This window comes from Oreochromis aureus, linkage group 16 (genome assembly GCF_013358895.1).
Source record: "Oreochromis aureus strain Israel breed Guangdong linkage group 16, ZZ_aureus, whole genome shotgun sequence".
Classification (NCBI taxonomy): Eukaryota; Metazoa; Chordata; class Actinopteri; order Cichliformes; family Cichlidae; genus Oreochromis; species Oreochromis aureus.
This window is the reverse complement of record NC_052957.1, coordinates 35872313-35887480: the sequence shown is the minus strand read 5'-3', so window position 1 is coordinate 35887480 and position 15168 is coordinate 35872313. Positions and strand designations below refer to the sequence as shown.

The 15168-nt window shown below is 39.6% G+C and overlaps 2 long non-coding RNA genes across 2 annotated transcripts; one reads left to right on the top strand and one right to left on the bottom strand.

Annotated features, from left to right (window-relative positions):
* The first annotated feature begins 4157 nt into the window (after positions 1-4157).
* LOC120433484 lies at positions 4158-7007 on the top strand. Its single transcript, XR_005608597.1, has 5 exons — positions 4158-4215; positions 5997-6191; positions 6290-6403; positions 6558-6763; positions 6881-7007. It is a non-coding gene; the product is annotated as an uncharacterized LOC120433484 (long non-coding RNA).
* A 3948-nt stretch (positions 7008-10955) lies between these two features.
* On the bottom strand, positions 10956-14894 carry LOC120433698. The gene is made up of 5 exons (XR_005608705.1): positions 14834-14894; positions 13575-13686; positions 12676-12833; positions 12186-12241; positions 10956-11231 (listed from the first exon to the last, which is right to left on the bottom strand). It is a non-coding gene; the product is annotated as an uncharacterized LOC120433698 (long non-coding RNA).
* Positions 14895-15168: the final 274 nt, after the last annotated feature.

Below are 15168 nucleotides of genomic sequence, written 5' to 3'. Positions count from 1 at the left end.
CAGTAATATTTCTTATCATCTCTATGCTGATGACATTCAGTTATACTGTTCTTTCAAAGCTTCTGAGTTTTATAAATTGTCTTGTTTAAATAATTGTCTGTCAGAAATCAAACAATGGTTAAATGACAATTTCCTCCAGTTAAATGCAGATAAAACAGAAACCTTGATTATTGCACCTGATCACATGCTCTCAGAAATTCAGCAGCATATCAGTTTTTAGACCCTTCATTTCAGTCGAGTCTCAGAAACTTAGGTGTTATATTTGACAGTTCAATGTCTCTTGAGAAACACTCTAAACAACTTGTCCGGAACTGTTTTTATCATTTAAGAAACATTTCTAAACTCAGACTACTGGTGTCAAAGGCAGAACTTGAGATGATTATTCATGCTTTTATCTCTTCTCGTTTGGATTATTGTAACGGTCTTTTTACGTGTCTCAACAAATCAGCTCTGGATCGCCTTCAGTCTGTACAGAATGCAGCGGCAAGACTTTTAACTGGTACAAACAAGAGGTCTCACATTACTCCAGTTTTGGCTTCTCTTCATTGGTTGCCAGTAAATTTTAGGGTTCATTTAAAATTTTAGTTGTAACTTTTAGAGCTCTGCACGGTGAAGCTCCCAGTATATCTCTGACCTGTTGAAACCTCATGCTTCATCCCGAGCACTTAGGTCTTCAGGTCAGAGGTTACTGGTGGTCCCACGTACTAGGTTTAAAACACGTGGGGATCGGGCTTTTCAGGCACCGAGGCTGTGGAACTCCCTGCCGCTGTCTTTACATTGTCTAGACTCTACTGACTCCTTTAAAAGCAGCTGAAGACATTTTTATACAAACGGGCTTTTAATTAATTTTAACTTGTATGTCTGATCTTATTGTGAAGCACTTTGTGATTTTTATCTGTGAAATGTGCTATATAAATAAATTTTACTTACTTACTTACAATTGATGTGCTGGGTGCGTTTCACATTTCCTATGTCTGTTTTTTGCTATATTACTTTGTCTTTCTTAATAACAAGACTTTCATGTCCGGTTAATCTGGAGATGGAGTCTTTGGTCTTCGAAGCTTGTTTTTGTCCTCGGGTTGTACACTTTGTACAGCCCGAGGACCCCATGTTTTTTTTTTTTTTTTTTAAAGGATACACGGCACACCATGCTAAGACATATCACATTTTCAGCTTATAGCTCTTTGGGAATCAAATGCGGCAGTTTGCTGATTTCCGCCTGGTGACTTTCATGTTCATCAGCCTAGGAGTTTACATACTTTCTCCCTGCTGAAGACAATTAACAAGAGCTTATTCATGTGCTCTAATTCCCTTTTTGTCTTTGTTTTTGTGTGTGTGTCTATTTTTTTGTCCTAGATGGCCTGGCGCAGTCCAGAAATGGCTCAGATATGCTCCAGATCATACGGGTGGCGTGCAGGACGCACATCATCCATCCCCATCCCGGAGTAAATAATAAAAAGTGACGTGAAACATAGAAATGTAAATAGGAAACTTTGTCTTTTAATAAAGTATTTTGCAAATGATACATGTCTATTGACCTTTTTGTTTATTTGTTTTTTTCAATAAAAAGCAACTGTGCGAAAGAGGTGGAAAATCAATACCGTAGCTCAACAGTGTTTCAATATCAGAATCTGACATTGTTTCAATGTCAACAGTGTTAGAAAATATAACGTCGAATCAATGTCAGGTTTCAACATTGATTCAACATCAAAACCTGACGTTGTTTCAACGTTAAAAATGGGTGCAAGAGTGACGTTGGGTCAACGTCAACTTCAACGTTGATTCAATGACGTCGCCTGATATTGAGTCAACATTGTTTCAATGTTTCCTTGCTATCTGGGGGGCCTCCCACCAGTGGCGTAACAAAAATCGAAACAACATACAATCTGGATAAAACTTTAAAATCTTGAGCAGATGGAGTTGCCGTATTCCTCCAACTGGCCGTCTGCACGGCTATAAGTTAATCTTCCAGTCAGTCAATCAGTATGCACGCCAGCCGACTCGCATGGCATGCATATGGCCGTTGCCCACGCCGATGTCCACTTTAAAGGCTGGCAGCAGTAGGAAAGAAACCTCGCAGCCGGAACAGACAGTAAAAACAAAGCAAAACAAAGCAAAGCAAAACAGCAGCACTTCAGTTCGCGTAGCGTGGCGTAAAACTAAGGCCCACACTTCCTGCAAAGAATAATAAGTAATTACTATAAAAGAACAATAGAAGGCAGAGATCGTAACAAAAGTTGATTACGTACTGAGTAAGCCGCGTCATAAAGCATGAGCAGAATGGCTCAGAGGAGGCTTCTACAGCTACGACCTACAAACAATAGCCGTTTACCACCAAGTAAGGTAATGTACACACTACAATGAGTAAACACCTACCAGCCACGATGGAGGCTTCAGAAGTGTAACCTGCAAATAATCTCGGCAACACCAAAGGGAAGTCAGGTGACCAAAGGGGAGATCACAGGTAAGCGATCCAGGGACGCTCAAATGGCCACTATTTATACTAGCGCCCCCTAATGCGCCAGGCTGAAAGTGGGTTAAACCAAGGAATAACATTCATCCTGCCACACTGGCCATCCGGTGAAACTTTTGGAAAGACAACGTTGGAAAAACGTGAACATTGTATTTGTACTGTATAATCTGCAGATTCTGACAGAAATCTGCAACTATCCTTTGAAGCACCGCTCCACTCTAAAACAGCAATAAGGATAATTATTAGGCCATATGTAAATAACAAAATATCTTTACAACTTAAAGCAAAATTGGGAAACGTAAAGTCCGTAACAAGTCTTTATATTAACGGCCATCAGTCAAACAATACTGTTCGGTCTGGGTCTAAACAGAGCACGTTGTGTGTGACGTCTTGTTTTGCGCATGCGGGCCGCTTTGAGCGTTCACACTAGAGCATGTTTGTTGTCACATTTTATTTGTAGTGTGAACAAGCAGACACAAAATCGGATTTGATCAAGAAATCGGAATTGAGCATTAAGACCTGCAGTGTGAACGTAGCCTAAGACTGTTGGAATTGGTTCTCCACTGATATAGAATTGCTCGGCTGTCAGTTTTCCTTTAATGATGGACATTCTGCGAGATTTACTTGGCTTAAACTCCATTCTTGCCCATTTGATGTTTTCTTGGAGCTTCTGTAGCAATCGCCTACTACATGGTTTTGTTGTTGTAATGATGGTAATGTCATCCTTATAGGTTCTAATGGGAGGAAGACAAAGGCCACTCTTGAGTCTCTCACCTCCCACTACCCACCGAGATGCCTGCATGACCAACTCCATTGCCATGATAAATGCCAGAGGGGATATCATGCAGCCTGCCATAAGTCCAATTCCCAGGTGCAGCCAGACTGTGGTGGTGTTCTCAGCTGTCACACAAAACTGTAAATCCTGAGAGTAGATCTTGACCAGTCCTGTGATGTAGTTTAGTACGCTGAAATAGTTGAAGGCCATCCACAAGATCTCATGTGTAACTGACCCAAAGGCAAGGTCTAAAAAGACCCAAAGGCGGTCTCTTTGTTCTTTCTTGGCAGTTGGTGCCAAATGACGCTGGCATGCTACAGACATCCTGAGAAGCCCTGGATGCTGGCTTTCTGCACTTTGTGTCAATATAGTTGTTTCTTTGCCAACACGTTCTCACTCCCAACTCGTCAAATGTGTGACGCATGGTCAGGCTCCCTCTGCTTCACTTATCGACGCGCAGGGTACCCCCTCGCGTCGAGAATTGACGCAGGGTCCTCCTATTGAATACTATAGAGCTCCCTAAACGTTGTTTATTGACGACAAGAGATTGCATGGAAGAGCCTGTTGTCCGTATATTTATACATTTCCGAAATCACATTGTAGTGACGTGTACTGAACACAATATATTATATAATGTAAGCAACTACCTGAGAAACATCAGATACAGCAGCTAAATTAATTATAGGCTATTACTTTTGTATCGTTTATTGCATTTATGGAGGGAGAGGTGTATGCTGGGTAATGGCACAGCTAGCGACACGGTGACTTTATTCACCCGCTTCGGCTGTTATCAGTCCATACAATGGGCTTTATTAGCAGAAATCAGTCCCATAGATGTGGGCCATCCACCTGCTAGATTGTTCAGAAGGTTGTTATCATCCATCCAGATGGAGGATCACTAACTGGAGCGTGGGAAGACTCCAGAATCCACTCTGGCTGGAATCCGGTGGATACAGCAGTGTTACAGGTAAGACCATTTAAACGGACAGCATTTATAGAATGACTATTAAAAGTCAGCGAGTGTCAATAATGTTAATGTGGTTATGTTAGTAATACACCCAGTGCTAATATAACAGCTTTAAGATGCATTTGTAGATATTATTACGTGTTTTACCGTCTTTATGGTGCTAGCTTAAAGTTACGGTGTAAACGTTAGCTTATATTGTAGTAAAGCTGTTACTGTTTAAACGATGTTGGGACAGAAATATTAGCTTCTGTCATGAGTGATGAAGTTACTAGTTAATAAAGTTTCCAGTAAAGTGATTAATCGCAGCCACAGATTAACAGTAAATATCTCGATTAGCTTCAATGCATCTGTAATAAATATGTGCACGTTTCAGTGCTTCGTTTAAACTGTATGATACTTATACTGACCCAGGGTCAGTGTAAAATACAATCCTAGCTGTGTGAACAAAGCCTGGCTCCTTTAATCCTGCATGACAAACCTCAGGATGCAGGTTATTATTACTCTTTCCTGCTGGCACACCTGTCACACCTGAGAGTCAGCAAGATATAGGTTAACACTCAACTTTAAACAGTACCTCTGTGTCTCTGTGTGTGCTGAACATCTAGAATCAGATTGAGTCAGGCTGCATCAGCTGAATTTGTTATTTGTAAATATCAGTATTTTTTATTCAGGTGTGGGGATAATATGTAAGACTGCAGTGAAGCGATGCGCCAGATTAATCCCTGGCCAAAGGCATCGTACTTAAATCAGACTACTGATCCAGCCACATCAGCCTTTTGTGAGGTCTGTTTAAAGTAGACTTAAAATGAACTGCAGGTTCCTGAGAGGTGGACTGAGAGCACAGGAACACATGTTCATACATACAGCTGCAGCAAGCTTACATTAATTTTAAATCGATTTGTTACTCTGATGTCTGTCTCTCTGTTAGTCCTCTGACAGACTGGTACCTGTCCAGGTGTGCTCTACCTATGACTACTGGGACAGGCTCTGGCTCCTGTAATAGAAATTTTCTATTATTCTCATTTAAAGTATTTAAGTGCTTATGCATATGCTTAGTTGTGACACTGTTATAGACTGTTCAGTGAAAGTTTCTAAAACTAGATGAACTTACTTCAGCATCAGCAGTTTGAGAAAACAACTCCCTTTACAGGTGCTGATTAGGCCAAGGGCACAAAACAGCATAACCATTGATCTGTTAGGTTTCATAGCGAGACGCGTGAAGTGTGGTACGATCAGTTTGTAACTTCCTCCCTCTTCCTTGGAATGCATAAAGGAGTGGGAGCACCACTTCTGTGGCAGAGCTGGCATGACTGTGAACTTAGATGTTTGATGTGTGTTGGCTCTCCTGCGCGCAGTAATGAATAGCTTGATCACAGCTCTTTCTGTGTTGCAGACTTTATTTACAAAATTCCATGATACCCCCCACCCCACTGTGAACCTGAATTGAATATTCAGAAGACATTTGTTTAAATACTTCTAGAAATCTGAGCTGTTACTGTGTCCTTGGATTGTGTGGTAATAATATTAGAGCTGGCAATCTTTCTTACTGAATCTCTACTATGGGTCATGTTACCTGAGATTAATTCTATGTTTACCTTACAGCCTGGACAAATGTGCTGTGTGAAGGATGTAAATGAAATCAGATCTTAACTGCTTACATTTAAGGAGCCTGGTCATATTTAATTGTAATATGAACCAATGATTTTCTGATTGCTGATTCTAAGAGAGTCTTTGTGGAAATTTGGCTTTTTGTCATTTTAATTCTCTTTTCTGTTTGCTAGAACAGTTCTCCACAGTCGCTGTCCACATGGGTCAGTGGGACCAAGAAGCACTCTGCTAATGTGAGACTCTGACCAGCAACATCCAGCAAGACCCAGGCAGCGTTTTCTATCTCCCAGCTGGAGTTTTTTTGTTTGTCTGTGACTGGAGAGTCAGATTTTTGTTGAGGCTGGAGGAACAGCCTCACACTCGCAGAGGTAAGTCAGTTTGCAGAGATCCCTCCCACCCTGGCTTTTATGTGGCAGATTTCTTATCTGAAACAGTAACATTTCACTGACTGCTGCTTATATCACAGGTTAATACACTCTACTGATCCCTGATGGGAGAATCATCACCTCTGCCAACAAAGAAGCCTGGTGGATGTTTGTTTGCAGTCTGATGATGGGACCTCATGCTCTGCATCTTCAAAGTTTGTCTCTTGATTATTATTCATACACAGTAATGTGAAGTATGCTTATATCTAGTATAACGGGACCAACCTGGTGCTCTTCATTTATGGAGGCTGTTGAGTCTGAATGTTGGATGTTGTGTGTCTCGTGTTCTCTGGACTTTGTTGTCCTCAGTCTTTTTGCAGGATCAGAAAACAAAACCAGGATGACCATAAATGTTTCTTCTCCAATTGGATGATGATAAGACTGTGACACGGGATGCCACCTTTAGTCTTGTGATGAAGCAAAGCTCAGGAAGAAGTGTGATTAAATGGTACCCACATGTGTGCTGCTGAGAAGGATGTACAGGGGCACCTGCAGCCAAATCCAAGCCTCCTCAGGTTAGTTGTAGTTGCAGAATGCTTTAGGACTGAGACAGCTGAGGCATCAAATGTTTGATTAAAGCGATGAAAAAGAGAAGTTTCTTCCCTATAATTATCACTTTTTAAAATCTGTAGCAACTTCAGGTCTGTCAGTGTGCTGAGGTCACAGAAACAAGAAAAGCAGCTTCAGACTTCAGAGTGTTGTTTACAGTTTTCTGTCATCATGATCTCCCCTGAAGTTTATCACTATTAGGCAAGCATTAAGTCCACAATACTGTAATGATGATTCTGAGTTTGGTCACGGTTGCATAATATTTTAATAATATACAATTATTTTTTGTAATTCATATTTTTTCTGTTAATCAAAAATTTACTTTGTGAAATTTGTATTTGAGAATGCAGAATGTGACAATATATTTTTGTTCAATATTTAATTTCTTTCAGTTGCAATTGTTAAATGAAATGTATATATAGATATATATATTCTGATCTATGCTACTGATCTATGCTGACAGAGCAGAGCGGCCGTTTGTGCTCACAGATGGTGACGGTGTGGAGAGACGGTGGTGTTTCCTCAGAAGAACTAGCAGAGTCACAAAGGACACGAGTCCTTCTCACCACCTTGACTTACTGACTGATGCTCGTCTGCACTGCACAGAGGAAATCAACTAACCGAGGTTTGTCCAGTGCAGTGTTATGAAATGTATATTTGTTTTATGCTTACAGATATGTTTTTCTTGACAGAGGCTCTGCAGAGGTTAGACAAAGCAGAGAAAATATGTGCTTTACATTTTACTGTGATTTATTGAGATATTTGTTGCCTGATGTTCAGCAGGAATGGAGGAATGGAATCAAAGGAGAAGTTTTTGATGTTTTTGTAATGATGTAGGTAAATCTCCAGTTTCTGAGTGAGGGAGAGAGGAGTCATCATCCAGGTAAAGTGACGTGGATCAGTGGATACACTTGTCTCCCCTTTAAAGGAGATACTCTTAGAGAGAGACGATCCGAGTCATCATAAAATGTTAGTGCTTTCAAATACACAAACATTTTTAAAGGACAAAATCGAACATCCCACTTTGACTGTAATACAATTAAATCTTTGCATGTGTGTTTTCAAACTCTCAGATGGGCAGGATATCACTATTGGACTGTCTAACCTGCAGGAGCAGCACTGAATGACCACCACACATGAGCATGTTCCTGCAACATTCAGCAGCTCTGCTTTTGGTAAGTAGAGTTACCTAACTACAGTAACTCTAAACACATGCCATCCATTTCTAACGGCCTGGTTACTTCCTGTCAGTTACTTTAGAAACCATGTGGTCACCTGACCTAACACTGTTTCTTCTTCTTCCCCTTAATGTTGAAGTGTCAAATGTCAAACAGCTGGAGAGGAAACTACACCAGTGTACTGGGATGTTTCAGCAACACGTGCCAGATGCTGTTCCTTCATGGTTTCATCACCAGAGACAGCCCCGCCCACCTCATGACCTCGCCATTGATCATGATGATTATAATAATGACAGCGAGCGGAACTAAAACTGTAAAAATCCACGACCAGAATGTTTAGATGCTTTCTAATTATTAATGAATACTGAGAGCCTCTTTCTGTGTTTTCTCTGTTTTGTTTTGTTTTTTACCTCATTTGTTACTAACAAAGTTCACCAAACTCACACAGTTTACATTCTGTATGTTTCCATCTTTACCAGCCACACTCTTAACTGCAATTAAGAAAATAATCCTTAGAAATCGTCGTTTTTCTCTTTTGTAATTGATGATAATTCAGTGAATATACTGCGCCGCTTCCTTTAATTGCGTCTCACATTGCTTTAAGTTTTTCAGTGTCCAGTTATTTTTTTACTGTTGTTTGAATTCTCTGTATGTTTGACCCTGTAGACTGTTTAATGGACTGCTTGTCTTCCTGTTTGTAACCGATACCTGTTTTTGACTAAAGATTTGGATTTCTGACTTTAACACAGCCTCTGCGTGTCCTCCCTTTGTGTCCTCGTCCTCTGTGAATGTGTTGCATGTGTCACAGATTCATTTATTAACAGCTTTCCCACAGTGAGTTGCATCAGCATTCATTCACAGCACATTTCAGAAGGATTCAGATCAATACAGTGATCTTATAGTCAGAATTATCCTGACAGACTCCCACTGTAAATTATCTTTCATCAGGTCAATTTTAAAGCTCAGTATTTCAAAGCAGGCGTTATGAAGAGTCATACTGGCATTAGGACTGTAACAATATGTACTTACAAAGTCAAAGTTTTTTAATTATGCTAGAATATTGGAAGACAATCAGCTTTTAGTGTTTTCTGCATATTAATTATACTGAAATAGAGACGGTGACCATAACTGTACAGAAGCACTAAACAACTGACAATCTAACAAACATTATTGGCCTGAGCCGTCATGCACAGTGAGTCTGATCCTGTGCTGTGAGAGTCTGACAAGCATGTTTCTGGTCAGTTTGGAAGAAATAATCACAATGTTGATCTTTTTTCAATATTCCTTCTCTTTACAACATAAACTGTGATCAAAGCTACTTATGTTCACAGCATGTAATAATACTGACAGTCCAGGGCATTGTGGTCTGTTGAGCTAGGGTTAGGGTTAGCAATTCAGACATATGCAATCAATCTCTTGCTGGATATAACAAACACCTAGGAATTCATATTATAATTTGATTTTCATGAAATATTCAAATTCAGTATCAGTCATTTTATATTATAACCATGTATCCACCCAGGCTCATGGTGGGGCAGGGCTCTGTCCTGGGATGCTTGAGTGAAAGGTAATGTACACCCTGACCAGGTATCCAGTCTGTCAGAATTGTTTTCAATATTTGGTTCTAAAATATGAGTGAAAACAAAAAATCCAACTAGGATTCTTGCATATGATGGGTGAAGTCTGTCTTTGACTGTATTGTCCAGCTGATCCATCAAACCCCAGCAGGTGAACCTTATTCATGACATGGTAACAATGTAAAAATTAAACAGCAACAGTCTAAATGTAAAGTGCATTCTAAACTCCTCTTCAATAAATTATATGGATGTGCAGTGAGTCATTCAGGACTGTAAAACGTGAACTACAGAACCCAGAGTCTTCATCATTAAATCTGTGGTTGCTTCATTTTTCTATCCTATCTCAGATACTTTAAAAGTTTTAGTAAAGTTGCATTCTCATGGTGAGGCAAAGTGTTTTATGTGTGTGTGCGTGTGTGTCATGAACGGCTGTAAAAGCCCTTTAATTACAGAACAAAGCGGGGTTTGAGTTCGAGTTACGGCAGACTGGCGCTACTTCTAAATGGAACGCAGCCTTCCTACGGCGGACAGCTAATAACAGGAATCGGACGCGGTCCACCCGAGGCCACAGCAACCACCATAGCAACCGCCTAGCATGTCTTTAAAACACATTCTTTATCCATAACTATCAAAAACGTGAAATGATTTGTAAAGTGTGAAAGTGTTGCAGCTGCAGAGAGCTATGGCAGCATCTTTGGAAGCTGTTTACATAGCTAATAATATACGATGTAACCATGGAGACAGTCACGTGAGCTAGCGGTGCACGTTTACTACAGTGAATAAGGTGATTGTGTGCACAGCGTCCACACGCTGCAGAGGGTAAAGACATTACTTCAATATTGTTTTATATTTATATATATTTGCCTTCTGCTGACCATCACCTCAGGTTCACTATTACAGTTTCAACATACAGATGTCTAAATATGAACACATTAAAAAAAAACATGTCTCAGAAATAAGCACAGCTGTTCATGTTTGTCATTGTAGTTTTATTTGTAAGAAAATTGTGAACTTCATATTGTGTATCAAGTCAAAGAACATTTGACAAGTCTGAGTCATTTCTTTGCCCTATGAGAGCTGGAATAAATATATATCCTGACAGTTACAGTTGAGCAAACTTCAGTGAAATGTTGAAACAGTAGAGACAGGTAGAAATGGGATCGGACTAATCTTTGCTTAGTCAGATACGTCCTGTGTTCAGTCCATCATATTAAAAAACAAACAATAGCATGATCCGTGTGATTTTGCATCCATTTCCAAATCGCAGTCAAGCAGCCCAGTCTCATACACAGGTAACAGAAATGTCTCTAATGTAGACGTGTACAGTGTAGTGTAAGCATTAAAAGATCATAAAGGAAACACTAACATTCATGTGAAACTAATTGTAATAAAAATGAACAGGTGCTTTATAGATTTAAAAGAAAGAATCTGAAAACAACACTTTTTTGGTCTAAGTGGTCAAAGTAGAAAACAGAACTGATGTTCAAGAACAAACTGTAGCTGCACTAATATTACACATCTCCATTGTTGTGGTGAACAATGTTGCTTTTATAACCACATGCAGTGTGTGACCATGACTGTCCACTGAGACCATGAATGCTACTTCGCTGAAGTCTCCTTCTTCTTCTTCTTCTTGCCATCAGAATGGAAGCAGACAGAGCACGAGCTGCTTTGATCTACTGAAAGGAAAAAGCAGAACATCTGAGCTGAAACCATTAAGACAGAAACAATCGTTCAATGCAGTGTCTCAGGTAGCTTAGCCTGCTGCAACTGTTGATACAAGCTCAGTACAGTTAACACAGTGTCGGGGAACTCCAATGTGGGAACTAGTGGCTTTAGGTTTGTAGTCATTTAACTTTCATCCATTCATTCATTTAATTCAGGAGGAAGAAATGTCAGGTTGGTGCAGGCTGGCATTTGGTCCCATGCTGTCTTTAACCAAATGACTTGGTTCACTTTATGGCTGGGCTGTATGTGGGGTTATATCATGTTATTTGGGCAGGAGTACCTGTCCCCTGTTAGGCTTAGAAGGTTTCTCCATAAGCAGAGCTTCTAACTCTTATAGCTTTTAGCACATCTGTAGCTGTGCAGGCTGACAGGTTTTTGGTGGCTCTTTTTACCCCACACTGGTTGTGAGTGTGTAAATAGCCCCACTAGTTCTTTTGGGTTGCAGTTAACTTGGGAGGAGGGGGGTGGGTCTGCCATGACTAGATGACTAAAAATGATCTGGGATACATACATTTCATAATGCATGCATATATCTCTATCAATTAAACCTGGTCTGAGTGCTGCCATTTTTTACATTCAGTTATTTCTCTTAGAAATGTTGGATCTAAATAATGAATGTGTTACAGTTAAACTGAACTGGTCAGTGTAAATGGCTCATTGGGACAAAGAAACCTTTAAATTAAATACCATCACCTGACATTGAGTGTCAAACAATATCAAAGCTGTAAAAGCTGTTTACAGACAGAATTTATAAAAACTAAGATTGTAAATAAATTCAAACTAGTGAGCTTTTCTCTTTGTGCTGAATATCAACACTGTGACTTCTTAGCCTGTAAGCTTTACTTCAGCACAACCAGTTGTAGAAGCCGTCACTCCAAATGTCTTTTGATAACAAGAAAAAATACCTTGTCAGTACACGGCCTGAAGTTCTTCTCCAAACATCTTCTGCCATCGACTTTGTCTGCTGGTTTGAAGACAATAGACCACAAAAAGATGATTTAGTCACTTTGTCTGCATCATGCAGCTCGAATGTGTCGTGTAACGATGTTGAATAGCCCTCGTTATCCCTCTGCTGTGTCTGTAGGATTGTACTGTACAGCATCTCATTGATATGTGAGGAATGCTAATGTAACAGGATAACAGACGTCTGGTCTTACATCATTAAAATATAACGGGCAGGAGATATTTAGATATTTTTATATTTATATTATATTTTATAGCTGACAGATATTACTAAATAGATAGAATTTACTAAATGGTTGAAAACATGAAAAATATGTCCATAATCACAAATGACCATGAGAGCCAGTAGAATTAATTCAACTAGACACTCAAAAGACGTCCTTAAATGTTCTTTAAGTGGCAGAACAGATGAACAAACAGTTAATCGCTTACTTGAGGTGAAATCTGCTCAGCTACTTTGAAAACAGCTTCTAACTGGTTCCTCCTTTAACAGGATGACTGCTCAGGGGTAAGGCCATCATGCAGTCCAGCAACCTTTATGGTTCTGCTTTGATTCACCAGGAACTATTAGGGAAACCTTCCAGCGCCTCCTGTGAAAGACACAGGCATAAACACACAAACATTTATTAACATGTTCCACAGTCTTCTAGTTTGATTTTCTCATCCTGTGGACAACAACGTACAGAGATGCAGGTTTATGTTAACTTTTGTAAGGTTTCTTTACTGAACACATCCAGCTGCAGCTCCACTGTGATCCTGAACTGGATAAGCACTTAAGAAAATGTGTCAATAAATGCACATACATCAGCTTACTATATTTATCCAAACAGACTGGACCAATAATGCTTCACTGAGTTAGAGACTTTAACAGTCTCTTCTATGTAAGAATGTCTCGTGATAGACCTGCAAACTTGACAACAAAGGTTTTTCAGACTACATGTAGCTGTCCTCTATGTCAGCTCAAACATTTACATTCATGTCACACTTATTTCTGCTTTCCCATTTTTACCATTAATGCTTACATTTTGATTGGATACCTTGAGTTTGTAAATGATCAGATTACATAATTGGGATACAATGTATCCAATTCAAGGTCGCGTGAGGATGAAGCCTATCCCAGCTGATACAGGACAAAGACAGGACAGGCTGCCAGTTTATCGCAGGGCAAAAACAATACGTGTGACAGAAAATCCACTTAAATGTTTGATATTTCTAATAAAAATCATAATTATAATTATTATTTAAAATATTATTTAAAGGTTTCTTTATAAATACATTTAGAATTTTTTATAACCCCTAGAATATAAACCTGGGCTGTTTCAGATTCTGACCTCTGACCTCAGTGACCAGGCTGTGTCCTCACTGCAGCTCCCTCTTGGAAGTACGTCTGCTTCTTGTCTTCCCCCAGTGATGACCGCCTGCCCTTAATATCACGTACTGTACCTGAGGAACAAAACAGGACAAACACTTGCCTTGATTTAAGAAGTACATTCATAACGAGATATGAAAAACATATAATTATGGAAACACACTAGTTCACCCTTTGGGAGGAATCAGTTCCTGTGAAACATTTCTGTAAATGAACATCATGGAGAATGAAATAAGTTCTTCAGGTGACTCAGCAGTCCCACACTGACAAATGAAACTTCTGTGGAAGAAGAATCTGGATTTTTTTTTTATTTCCAATCCAGTCCTGCTTTAAACTATTAAGGATTAAGCAACAGTGCTCATATTTGCTCTTCTGAAGTCTGTGTTAAGCAACAACAAACATAAATTAGTAACAAAAATACAGCTGAGTAGAAGCTTTACACACCACGAGCAGCCATAACGCTAAATTTTAATCTTCAAATGTTTCTGAGCCGTCTTCAACCTGTTTTTAACACAGAAAAGTACCACAGTCAATGCAGCCTGAATGAAATCCTAAATGTTCAGCACACACAGAGACACAGAGGGACTGTTTAAAGTTTAGTGTTAACCTGAGTCACTGATCATTTACAGTATTACAGAGTCTGGCAGTCTTTGCATGATGTCCACGTCACTGTAAGTTTCTAGCTGACTCTCAGGTGTGACAGGTGTGCCAGCAGGAAAGAGTAATAATAACCTGCATCCTGAGGTTTGTCATGCAGGATTAAAGGAGCCAGGCTTTGTTCACACAGCTAGGATTGTATTTTACACTGACCCTGGGTCAGTATAAGTATCATACAGTTTAAACGAAGCATTGAAACGTGCACATATTTATTACAGATGCATTGAAGCTAATCGAGATATTTACTGTTAATCTGTGGCTGCGATTAATCACTTTACTGGAAACTTTATTAACTAGTAACTTCATCAGTCATGACAGAAGCTAATATTTCTGTGCTAACATCGTTTAAACAGTAACAGCTTTACTACAATATAAGCTAACGTTTACACGTAACTTTAAGCTAGCACCATAAAGACGGTAAAACACGTAATAATATCTACAAATGCATCTTAAAGCTGTTATATTAGCACTGGGTGTATTACTAACATAACCACATTAACATTATTGACACTCGCTGACTTTTAATAGTCATTCTATAAATGCTGTCCGCTTAAATGGTCTTACCTGTAACACTGCTGTATCCACCGGATTCCAGCCAGAGTGGATTCTGGAGTCTTCCCACGCTCCAGTTAGTGATCCTCCATCTGGATGGATGATAACAACCTTCTGAACAATCTAGCAGGTGGATGGCCCATATCTATGGGACTGATTTCTGCTAATAACGCCCATTGTATGGACTGATAACAGCCGAAGCGGGTGAATAAAGTCACCGTGTCGCTAGCTGTGCCATTACCCAGCATACACCTCTCCCTCCATAAATGCAATAAACGATACAAAAGTAATAGCCTATAATTAATTTAGCTGCTGTATCTGATGTTTCTCAGGTAGTTGCTTACATT